Below are 11,317 nucleotides of genomic sequence, written 5' to 3'. Positions count from 1 at the left end.
TTAGCCTGTTCCCACCAGACATTCATCTTTCTGAGCCTTTGCCTGTTTCCCACATGAATTATGACTGGGAGCAGGTGTGCACGTAGTGTCTGGGCTACTGAACAGATGCTAGGGAAAAGGGGAGAGCTTCATGTTTTCTTAGTGAAAGGATGGGGGTGGGAGATTGCCTTCTGGGCCATCACTGCTAAGTGGCATGCAATGGAATAGGCTCCCCCCCGCCCGAACAAACCAGAGAGTGAGGCTTCAACCACCACTGTGACTCAATGGCATCAACAGTTCTTACTGCTAAGGGCTAAAACTGGATTACCTCCTTGTCTTCCACCCCAGCTTATTCAGCAGCCCTGCTCACATATCTCAGTGAAGAGGCGTATCTCCTGCATGCATATGCATAAATCTGTTTGTAGGGAAGAGCCAACACCCACTTTACACCTGAAACAAGGATAAGTACGGTGTTTATATCGTATATTGAGCTGTCTATGTGCTGAACGTAACATGAGAATTACTCTACATGTGTGCTCGAACTCGAGGATTACTCAACACATATACAAAGTGTACATTGTACTAGCATTGTATAAGTGTCCATTGTGACTTGGAAACAGTGCTAATGGTAGCAGCCTGGCAACGTGATCAACCCTGCCAAATATGCAGGGCTTGGGCCCAGTGGGGCACTTGTGGCTTTTTGGGTTCCATGCAGCATCATGGACAGCTATGTGCACACATTTCGCTTGGCTATTGGTTGAAGTTCCAAGAAATCTGCACAGATCAGTTTTGGTTTACCTGTCAAGCTCAGAAAGTGAAATGGTCCCAGCCCAGGAATACACTCTTTGCTGTGGTCTATACCAACATATCAATGACTTTCAGGGACTTGTTGTCTTAGAGCAGCCTTTTCCAGTCTTTTGACTATGAATATCACTGAATATTCTTCAGATGTTGAGGAACCAGGAAGTGATGCCAGCTGGCTACACCTTCCTGCCACGCCCCTGGAAGTGAGAGGAGCCTCAGCCAGCAAATATTTAAATGGCTGGGGCTCCTCTCCTTTCCACCCCCTCCAGGCCCATAACTGGTTACTTAGGGAGGGGGGCAGGTCAATTTGCCCAAATAATGATAGAATTAAAAAATAAATAAAACCTTTTTGTTTTCTCTTTGTTCGAAGCTGGAAACAGCAGGCACAGGGTGGGAGGGCTCTCCCGAGCTGCCATTTTGACCCCCCCCCCATGTAGTGGCACTGTTGAGAGGCCTTCATGGTACCATATGGTATGGTACAACCATGGCTGAGAAACCCTGCTTCAGAGGGTCTGTCTGGCAGTCATTTACTGTCCTGATGCTAACATCACTGAGGCAACATGCCTTGGTGGGACCCAGACATGTGTTTGGCAACCAGGGGAAGGACAGAACCTGGATGAGTCGGCCAGTGTCCTGACAGCAGAACTGAAACTGCTGGCCTAGGATGATGTGTGTATATATACCCAGTGGGACTCTGTGGTTGTACTACAGGCTTCCAGCCCTCTACCCTACCCTTTCACATACTGCATCCAGTTAAGGCCTGGAAATCTCCCAGAATTACAGACCTCAGAGATCAGTCCCTCTGGAAACAATGGCCGCTTGGAGGGTGGTCTCCATAGCATTACACAACAGTGAGGTCCCTCCCTGGCCCAAAACCTGCCCCCTCCTGGCACCACCCCCAATGTCTCCATGCATTTCCCAACCATAACCCTACTCACTACAGGCTAACGCAATCATCACCTTCTGGCAATATCTTCCATAAATTATTTGTGAGACCTGAATTGACCATGAAAAATACAAATTGACTATTACCTTCTGGAGGAAAAACATTGCTTGGTAAGAAGTCCACCTAGATAGATTTGCTCTCCCCCCCCCACCCTGAGGGCTCCCCAGCCAGTCCTTCAAAGAGAAAATTAGACCCCTTATTTTGTATATACATGACAGAAGTATTCATTCTTTCCTCTGATCAATTCTGTTTGAAAGATCTGTCCAGTCTAAAAGTTTGTGCAGCTCTGCTAATAAAAGCTGTCCGTATGACAGTTGGTGTCAGATAAATAGGGAGAAAGTCGAGAACGTAGCTTGTTATACCATGTAAATGCAGGTATGAAATGGAATTCTAGGCAATTATGCATGTTACATGGGATACGAGCGCACTCGTATTTCAGCACTGTGATCCCGCAATTAAATGCTATGTGCTAAGTGGACCCAGATGGCAGATCACCTATGGATGGCAAAGTTAGAGCGCTGGCCATGTTTTGAGATGATGTCAGAGGGAATTATGGCTGGTTTTGTTCTCAGTCTTGGAAAGATTGCTAAAACATGAGCATTGAGTTTCCTAGAGCTAGCTGGCATTAATTTCCAAAGTCAACAACAATATCCATTCCAAGTTTTAAGAGTGTATAATGGACAGATGTGTGAATGTGTAGGCACCAGCTTTGTGGGAAAGGACAATTGGCTTTAGTTCTTGTTGAACATGTTGGAGGAGTTCGACTATGCAAAGGAATGGGGCATCAGGCTGCTTAAAGAATAAAAAAGTTTTTTATTTAGGAAGAAAAAACAACTATGTCTAAAAAGAGCAGAGACCTAACTAATTGTTCTAACTGTTATCGGTGGCCATTTTTCTGTTGCTTCATCCATGGTTCTGGAGTCCAGCAGGGAAGAAAAAGAGCAAGAAGTCTCCCATTCAGCCAATCAGGACACTGGAGGAGATAATTTGAAAATCATCAGGAAGTTCCTGTTCTAACTATGCTAAATACACATTTCCAGTCATGCAAACTGCAAATCTTGCATATTCCAAAACAGCACAACTTGGAGTTGGGGTGACCTTTGTGCCCAAATGTTAACAAGATTCAAAGCTGAGTGTGTTAGGAGAGAAAAGGAGGTTTTCCTATTAGGCAGTCATTTTTTGTTCAAGTCCAAAATCGGCACGAGAGATAACCTTGTTTGTTCTTCCCCCAAGTGTCCATTTGAATTCATTTTGATTCACTTAAACACAATTGCAAGCAGAGAGAACGGCATCGTTCAATGAAACTGACCCGAGGCCAAATCCTACTCTGTGCAAGTTGGAAAAGGTCCTAGACTCTATCAGATGAGGAGATAGGACCAGTCTGAAGTCTTTAAAAAGTTAAAGAACTTGGATCCAAAAGAGACCATTAATTGGCAATTGGAAGAGACGCCAGACTGGGGCAACTAAAATGTAACACACCAAGAAGGTACTTTGCATTCATTATATACAATGCAGACAACCACTCCCCCTCCCTCCCCAATCCCTTGCCTTGTTATAAGAGAGTTCCCAGAAGAGAGAAATCAATTAACTCTTTATTTTGGCAGTGAGCACACTAGGTGTTCTTTTAATGGGCATTATTCTTGCTCAATTATACATGAGCTCCATTGTAAGACAAATGCCATTACCGAAGTTTATTTATTCATGGGACGTCATCCGTAATATACCCCCACCAGTTTTTTTTCTCAAAGTTCAGTATTGATCATTGGCTTTAATCAGACTACCAAGGGATGCCGAAGGATTCGGCAGCTGGAGCGTCTGAGTATCAGCACATCTCTCTGGGTTTCTGCCAGGCTAAAAGGGAACACCGAGGCTGTGTCAAGGAGTACTAAGTGGAGACTGGCTTTCCGTACATTAAGATAAGTGGCTGCCCCACCCCGTCTGTGATGAACGATGATTAATCTGCCCAATCTGGCATGTCATTACAACAGTTTCCAACTCATTGTGAGGACCTTTCCTACAAGATCTTAAAGAGAAATGTGATGAGAAGATGGCTTGAAGCAGGGGTAGTCAACCTGTGGTCCTCCAGATGTTCATGGACTACAATTCCCATGAGCTCCTGCCAGCAAACGCTGGCAGGGGCTCATGGGGTCCATGAACCCCTGGAGGACCACAAGTTGACTACCCCTGGCTTGAAGGACTGAGAGCAGACGCCTGCTCACCATAATGATATCGACCCGGAGACTCTTTGCGGCTCCAGGTAAACCTTTCTGAAACGAGAATAAGCACCTTCTGTTCTATGCTAGATAGGAGACATGAAGTTTAGTCCATAACCAGAACTCTTTGTCTCCAGTCAATGTACTGCGACATATATATTTTTAAAGATCTTGGTTATTGTTCATACCCCTCAATGAACATTACGATGGTAAAAGTTGCATCTTAGTTTACAGCAGTTCAGCAAGTTCACTTTGCCTCTTCGTTACTTGTATTAGTGTGGAGACTCATCCCTGGTTTTCTGAACGTTGCACTCTCGTGCAAATTGCTTAGTCAAATAATGAGAGACAAGCCCTGGAATTAGCAAAAGTGTTCGCCAGACTCACAGTAAGACGCCTCCAGTGAATGTCTCTTCACATTTTGCTTATCCTATCTTCTTTCCTGTGCCCCATTGCCTTTACCACCACTAGTATTATTCAGTTTGCAATTCTGAGTAAACTTACTAGGAGTAGAGGAATCTTATTCCAACCAAGTGCGGCCAGTGTTGGACTACAAATCTGATTTTCTACATGCCAGGTAAGGAGAAATTTAGAGCAATTGAAACTGGTTCCACGTGCTCAAAAGAAATACATTGTGACTTCAATGTGCACCGAAGAAAAATTCAGTACAGTTTAGATTGAGGAGGAAATTATCGAGGCATACCGAATCACCCGAACCCCAGTATCAGCACAGCTGAATCAATTTGGGCTCTGAGGCATTTAAAGGAACCTCAATCACCATTTAAATGCTCTAGAGCCTGCCAAACAGCTGATCCCATTGAGAAAAGTCTCTCAGAGGGGTCAGCTGTTTGTTGGGCTGTGGGGGGGGGTGCGGTGGTTCAACCCATGCAACAGTCAGCTGATCCAGAGAGCGGCATCTCTCTCGGGATTGGTTTGGGTTATGCAGGGGGGATTACACCCTCCTTCACACAACCTGACAGCCAATTGATCTGGGGAGAGACTTTAAATGCCTCCCCAACCGGTTTGAGGCAGCTCACATGTAGCATTTAAAGGCTCAGCTGTTTGGCAGGCTCTCAGCCGAATATGAACCAGTCAAATCAAGCCTGAATTGATTTAGGCTTCTCTGAGTCAGCTGATTAAAAAAAAAATTAAATTAAGAAAAATGTTCTACCTACATACAAATAACAAATGTAATCTATACAAAATTACATTTTCAAAAATAAAATAATGATTTAAAAGCATATTTAATAACTATCTTGAACCCTACATTACCATCATCAAAATATAATGCATTTAACACATTCTCCATTCTTATTATCAAATTCTGTTTTTCTGGTATAATGTCAATTTTATCAAGGTATACGTTTCTTTAACTCTAGTGCCCCAAGTATTCAAATTAGGGAGCTTCTTATCCTTTGAAACTTTAGCAGAATTTATCCTTGATGCTCTTAACATATGGAGGATCACAAATAGACATGATTTGGCTGATTTTAAACTGCTGAGATATGTGATTTGGCTCAGATGAGCCAGAAAAGAACTCAAATCAGCATTGATTCAAGTATTTTTGGGATTATCTGAGCTAAATTGCCTATCCCCAATCCTGACTGCATTACTTGGGCTACACAGCTGAATTTGTATATCCCTGTCCACCACATCTGTTTTCAGAATCTGTATCTTTAACCCATGTTGTGTGGGGGTCCAATAAGCAGTTACACTTGTGTGTTTGTTCAAAGTCATAGTGCTGTATGGGTCTGGTAGGCTTTTACCTAGTGGTGATATGCTCCTTGCAAATGATGAGTTTTAAAGCTGAGCTCACCCTGCTTAGATCAAGCGCTCCTCCTATTATATTTGGGTTTGCAGTCTTAAATGGACAGTTGTCAAAAGGTAATTCTGCATCTTGGCAATTGGTGACTTTCCTTGTCATATAGATAGCTCCCTGTAGCCTGTGGGGAGGTTGCAAGCAGTTGGCAAAAGCTTCTTCAAGCTGCAACGATGTATTAGGGCCAGTTCATTGTCCACATGACCCAGCTGGCCAACTGGGGTGCCATTCAGGGGAGAGGTGACCAGAAAGGAAACAATTGACATGATTCATGCTGGCCTTCTCTCAGATTCATTGTACTGTCTTCAGAACAGCCTCTGGAGCCCACCTTGACCTGGTCAGGGTGACAAGGGAGGAAGCACATTTGCTCTACACCTGTACCACTCCTGCTCATGTCCAAGACAAGTTGCAGAGATGCAACCTGAAAAAACATGGAAAAGAGGCACTTGGGTTAGAAAATATCAGAGCTAGTTCTGTTAGGTAGAACATCTTCAAAGTCTTCCACTGCAATCTGCTCCTGCTTCCATTTTGGCATTATTTTGAGGCAGGCAGACTGCAAAGGGGGTCAAAACTGAGACTAGTATTTTATGCTCTCATTCCAAAGAAGTTCTGAGATGTATTACAGTCATTTGTGATTCGCAGTGCAGCATTATCACAAAGCCAAATCAGAATGAGAAACATTGCCTTCATATTGAATTGGGGTGTGTTTTTTTGTTTTGTTTTTTACTTGCCTGTATGGGAGCGTGATGTAATCACACTATGTGTCTCCTGGTTGACCAAGACAACATAAGGAGCATTAAGGAAATATTGCCCCACCCACACCAGTGCAAAAGCACTGTTAATGGAGTCAAAATGTATGCATGCAAAAACTGGTCAACCCACTCATATGGGCTCTCAGGTTCCAGTTCTACAGAGCTGAAAGGAGTCAGCAATGACTCTTCCTTTAAAAAACGACATCCTCAAAGGCAGTAGGGTGCTTTGTGTTCCTTTAATATTTATTGGGAATGGAATCACCGCCTTTTTTAAAACAGTCGAATGTGAACCAATGTTATTTTTAGCTCTGGAGGCCTAGCTTGGACTTCTGGCAAAGGTTATCAATGTAACCAGTTAATCAGCTGGAGAAGCCACCGTAGACCAATATTCTGTGTCCCCGGCAGCCTGGGGGGAAAATGGTCTTGGAACAGAGCCTGGTTTGCTTGCATGAGAGTCAAAGCCCGACACACACACAAACTCACGTACATTTCAGATATTCAGTTAACGTACAACCTTCAAGGCAGACCGCATCAATGAAATAATAAATACAAGTTTAGCCAGAATAGCCTTTTGGGGGGGCAGCATGGAAAAAGTGTGCTAAGGTCAAGTAGTCAAAATCTGCTCAGTGTCTCTGGCCCCAAAGAGGTACAAGTGGCCTGAACCAGGGCTAGGACTTTTTGGGATCTGGCCCTGGCCTTGTGGAACAGTCTTCCTGGTGAGATCAGGGCCCTCTGGGGCCTTAAACAGTTCCAGAGGACCTGCAAGACAGAGCTGTTCTGCCAGGCCTATGGCTGTGTCCAGGAAATAATGCCCAAGAGATGCTGGCCACCCTCTCTGAGAACCCATCAGCCCAATGAAATCCATCCAACCCTGTCTAGCATCTCCAAAACGATTTTAATTGAAGCAGAATTGGCTTTTAAGACAATCTGAAAATGTCAACCTAAATTTATGATGGATAAATATATGACATGTAACTCTTGTATTGACCATTTTTAAAACCTATGGTTACACACCCTGACGTGACTAAGGAAGGGCAGAATTGAGTGATTATTTTTCAATGTGTTGATACCCAGACGTGACCTGGATGGACCAGGCTAGCGTGATCTAATCGGATTCTGGAAGGTAGCATGGCTGACCTTGGCTAGTGCTCAGAGAGAAGAACCCAAAGGTGTGTGTGTGTGTGGGAGACATTGGGGCATGAAATTGGGGTCACTGTGTAGTTTTGAGTAGTTGTGAATAGGCAGGTAGTTGTGAGTTTCTGCATTGTGCAGGGGGTTGGACAAGATGACCCTGGAGACCTCTTCCAACTCTATGCTCCTGTGAAGTGTAGGGTTGCTGGTCAGAGGCACACAATGGCCAACAACCTCTGTTTGTGTCATGCCTTGAAAACTTCATGGGGTCACCGTGAATCCGCTTCAATTTGACGGCGCTTTTTACCATCACATTTCCATTTGTCTCTCTTCTGAGAACCTCTATGAAAATGTTTGTAGGGTTCTCAGTCAACAGCTAGACATCTTCCAAACTCACTTGAGCCTCTTCAAGTTTTGTTGCATTGTGTGCCTTCAGGTGGCACGCTAGGAATGAGCAGGTAGAACGGTTGGGCTTGCTAGTGACTTGGACAACTGAAGCCTTAGGAGTAAGTCTTGCCAAGAGTGACAATTTTAAAGCAAGCTTATTTAAGGCCATGGCCTGCAATTCTTACTTCGTGAAGCTGTAAGTTCCGCCAAAGAGAGTACATAAAAAACAACCTTTTCTAAAAGATGAGGCTCTACCCCACCCCGTTAATTATCCCTAGAGTTTCGAACCTCTTCCCGCTGCCTAGCCTTTTGTTAATGCTGACAATATCTCCCTTGCACTTTAAGGTGAAGGTCATATTGTGCAGGTCTCATATTTGGCAACAGTTACTTGTTGTTATGGAAATACGCTCAAATATCACTCTCTTTTTATGAGATACAATCTGTACATTACAATAGCTGTTGACTGGTCCTTTGTAGCCAACACAGAAAGCCGCCCCCTCCTGCAACCTGGCCTAACGTTCCGCATGCTAATCTTTATCCATTCATGAGCCACCGGGAACACGTTTTTCAAACCACTTATGCTTTTATTCATCAACGATCTGTGAATGTCATTACTCTGGTGCAAACTCCCTTGGGGTTTTGAAAAGGTAGAATAATGCGTAACCACAAAGCATGAATGCCACATTGTTGCTACCACCATGGGACCAAACCATTTCCTTTGAGCGTTCTCTGAACTTTGTCAAGCCAAAGGCCCTCGAAAACAATAGATCCCATTTGCAAGTTTATTAAGAATGATACCTCTTGTTAGTGTGTCCATTACGCATCCTAAAACTTTTGCTAGTAGCTGTTCGGGAGTGAGAAATTCATTCTTGCCTTTGGAAGCACCAGGTTTTTCCAATTAAAAAACAAACAAACAAGGAATGGTAGATTTAATCGAGTATTTCCTTGAAGATCTGGCCTATGGCGCTGAAGTGCTGAAAACAGTTTAGGGGCTATCCATCTCAGAGTGAATGACAGTAGAGATAGTGACTGGGATCTGAGCCTGGTTCTGTCCTTAAAGGAGTAAATTCACAGCTGGAGAGTTTGAAGTTGAAGATAAGTTTCTGGTATTTGTACAAAGTTGCCTACCTCCGAGTGGTAGCTGGAGACCTCCTGGGATTCTGCTGATCTTCAAGCAGGAGAGATAAATTCTCCTGGAGAAAATGGCTGCTTTGGAAGGCAGACTGTATGTCATTATACCTTCTCGGTCCTGGTCCCTACCTGGTGGAATGAGCTCATGGGAGAGCTGCAGACCCTGTTGGAGCTTTCACAGTTCCGCAGGGACTACAAAACAGAACTTTTCCACCAGGTTCTTGGTTGAGGCCAGGCTTGGAAGATCTGGGCTCCTCACTGAGGTCTCCAGCCCCCCCCCCCCCTTGAGGCTCATCTTCAGATGGTCTGTCGAGCTGAGAGGGGAAGGGAGTTGTTGCCACCAGGAGAATTTTAACTGAGAATTTTGACATTTTATGGAGTTATATTCGGTTGTAATCTGCCATGAACCTTAGGGAGTGGTGATATAGAAGCCAAATAATAAAATAATAATAACAACAATAATAAATATCCTACTGAAATCTCCTCCATCAAAACCTGCCTTCCTCAAGCTCCACTCCCAAATCTTCAGATTTCCCAACTTGGAGCTGGTAGCCCTATCTTTGTCCCTTCTACCAGCTCTGGCTGGAACTCGGGTTGCAAACTTACCTAGAATGGCAAGGCCACAATTATCCATGAATTGCTTGCATCCTAGTTTGGACTCTTCCAATGGCAAAAAGTGTGGCAACTGCCTGGAATTTTCTGGAGAGCTATTCCCCTGTTCTCAAGACATTCGGAATGGGCTGTTGATCTATATCTGGACCTAATTTAAGGTGACCCTTTTGACCTTTAAATCCTTCAGATAACCTGGAACCAGGACATCTGACAGGTTGCTTGCTTCTGTATATCCCCGCAGATAAGACAAGGTCAACCTCGGAGGCCCTATTTTGCCTGCCACCAATACTGGAGGGTAAGGCAGGCTTTCTTTTCCGTAGTCCAAGACGTTTAGCATCATTAAGCCATGACACCTGGCAAATACCAGAAAGAAGAGTGTAAAGCTGTAATAAAGCAGTTTCCATCTTTAAAAAAAAAATCATGTTGAATTTTGCAGCATGCCTAATGCAGATATGTTGTGAACCATCCTGGCTTTTGTGCTGAGAGGTGTGCTAGACAGTTCTCCATAGAAAAAGAAGAAACCTCATTCACTACCTTTAATAATAATAGTGTGTACCATTTGAGGAACATTGAATCCCTCACTGAAATAGGGCTACCTGATTCTACCAGAGTCACCCAAATAATGTTTGTTTGTTTCTTTTTTAAATAAAAGGTAAAGGTATCCCCAGTGCAAGCACCGAGTCATGTCTGACCCTTGGGGTGACACCCTCTAGCGTTTTCATGGCAGACTCAATACGGGGTGGTTTGCCAGTGCTTTCCTCAGTCATTACCGTTTACCCCCCAGAAGCAAGCTGGGTACTCATTTTACCAACCTCAGAAGGATGGAAGGCTGAGTCAACCTTGAGCCGGCTGCTGGGATTGAACTCCCAGCCTCACGGGCAGAGCTTTCAGACTGCATGTCTGCTGCCTTACCACTCTGCACCACAAGAGGCTCCTATTTATTTATAATGTTGGTCATTGTGGCATTTCATGAATTAGGTTGCAAATATGGGGATGATTACAGTCACACCCTTAGTTTGTTTATATCAAAAATATCCCTGATTCAGTTACGGATCTTTGCTCTTGAAATCAATGGGGCCACAACTGCCTCACTTGGTCTGGATCCTGACCATCTGTATGTGCCAGGGGAAAGTCCCCCTCCCCTTTGTAGGAAAAGAGCAAGTGTTGGATTGAATATTGGAGGAAACAATTAAGTATTTGAAAAAAAAATGGCAAACCATATTAAAAGGAAAATAGGAAACAGGTCCAAGGTATTTGGCATTCTTCTGTCCCAGATGCTAGTGGGAATCCAATTCACAACTTCCTCCCCTTCAAGAAAATCCCCTCGGGTTTAGGCCGAGCACTCCTTATCTCCCAAAATAATTTCATAGCATTCTCTAATTCCACCCCCCCCAAAAAACGATCCTTATCAGTCTTCATCAAGAGCATTAGCTGATAAATGCTGGAGAAGTGTAGACTGCGGGGAAAGATGCAGTGAGTCATGCTGTCTCCTAGAAACCAGACAGCAAATAGCTTTCAACAACTATTTCAGACTCCCAAAGCACCC

This window comes from Paroedura picta, chromosome 11 (assembly GCF_049243985.1).
Source record: "Paroedura picta isolate Pp20150507F chromosome 11, Ppicta_v3.0, whole genome shotgun sequence".
NCBI classification, from domain to species: Eukaryota; Metazoa; Chordata; class Lepidosauria; order Squamata; family Gekkonidae; genus Paroedura; species Paroedura picta.
The sequence above is the reverse complement of the archived record's forward strand: the minus strand, read 5'-3'. Positions refer to the sequence as shown.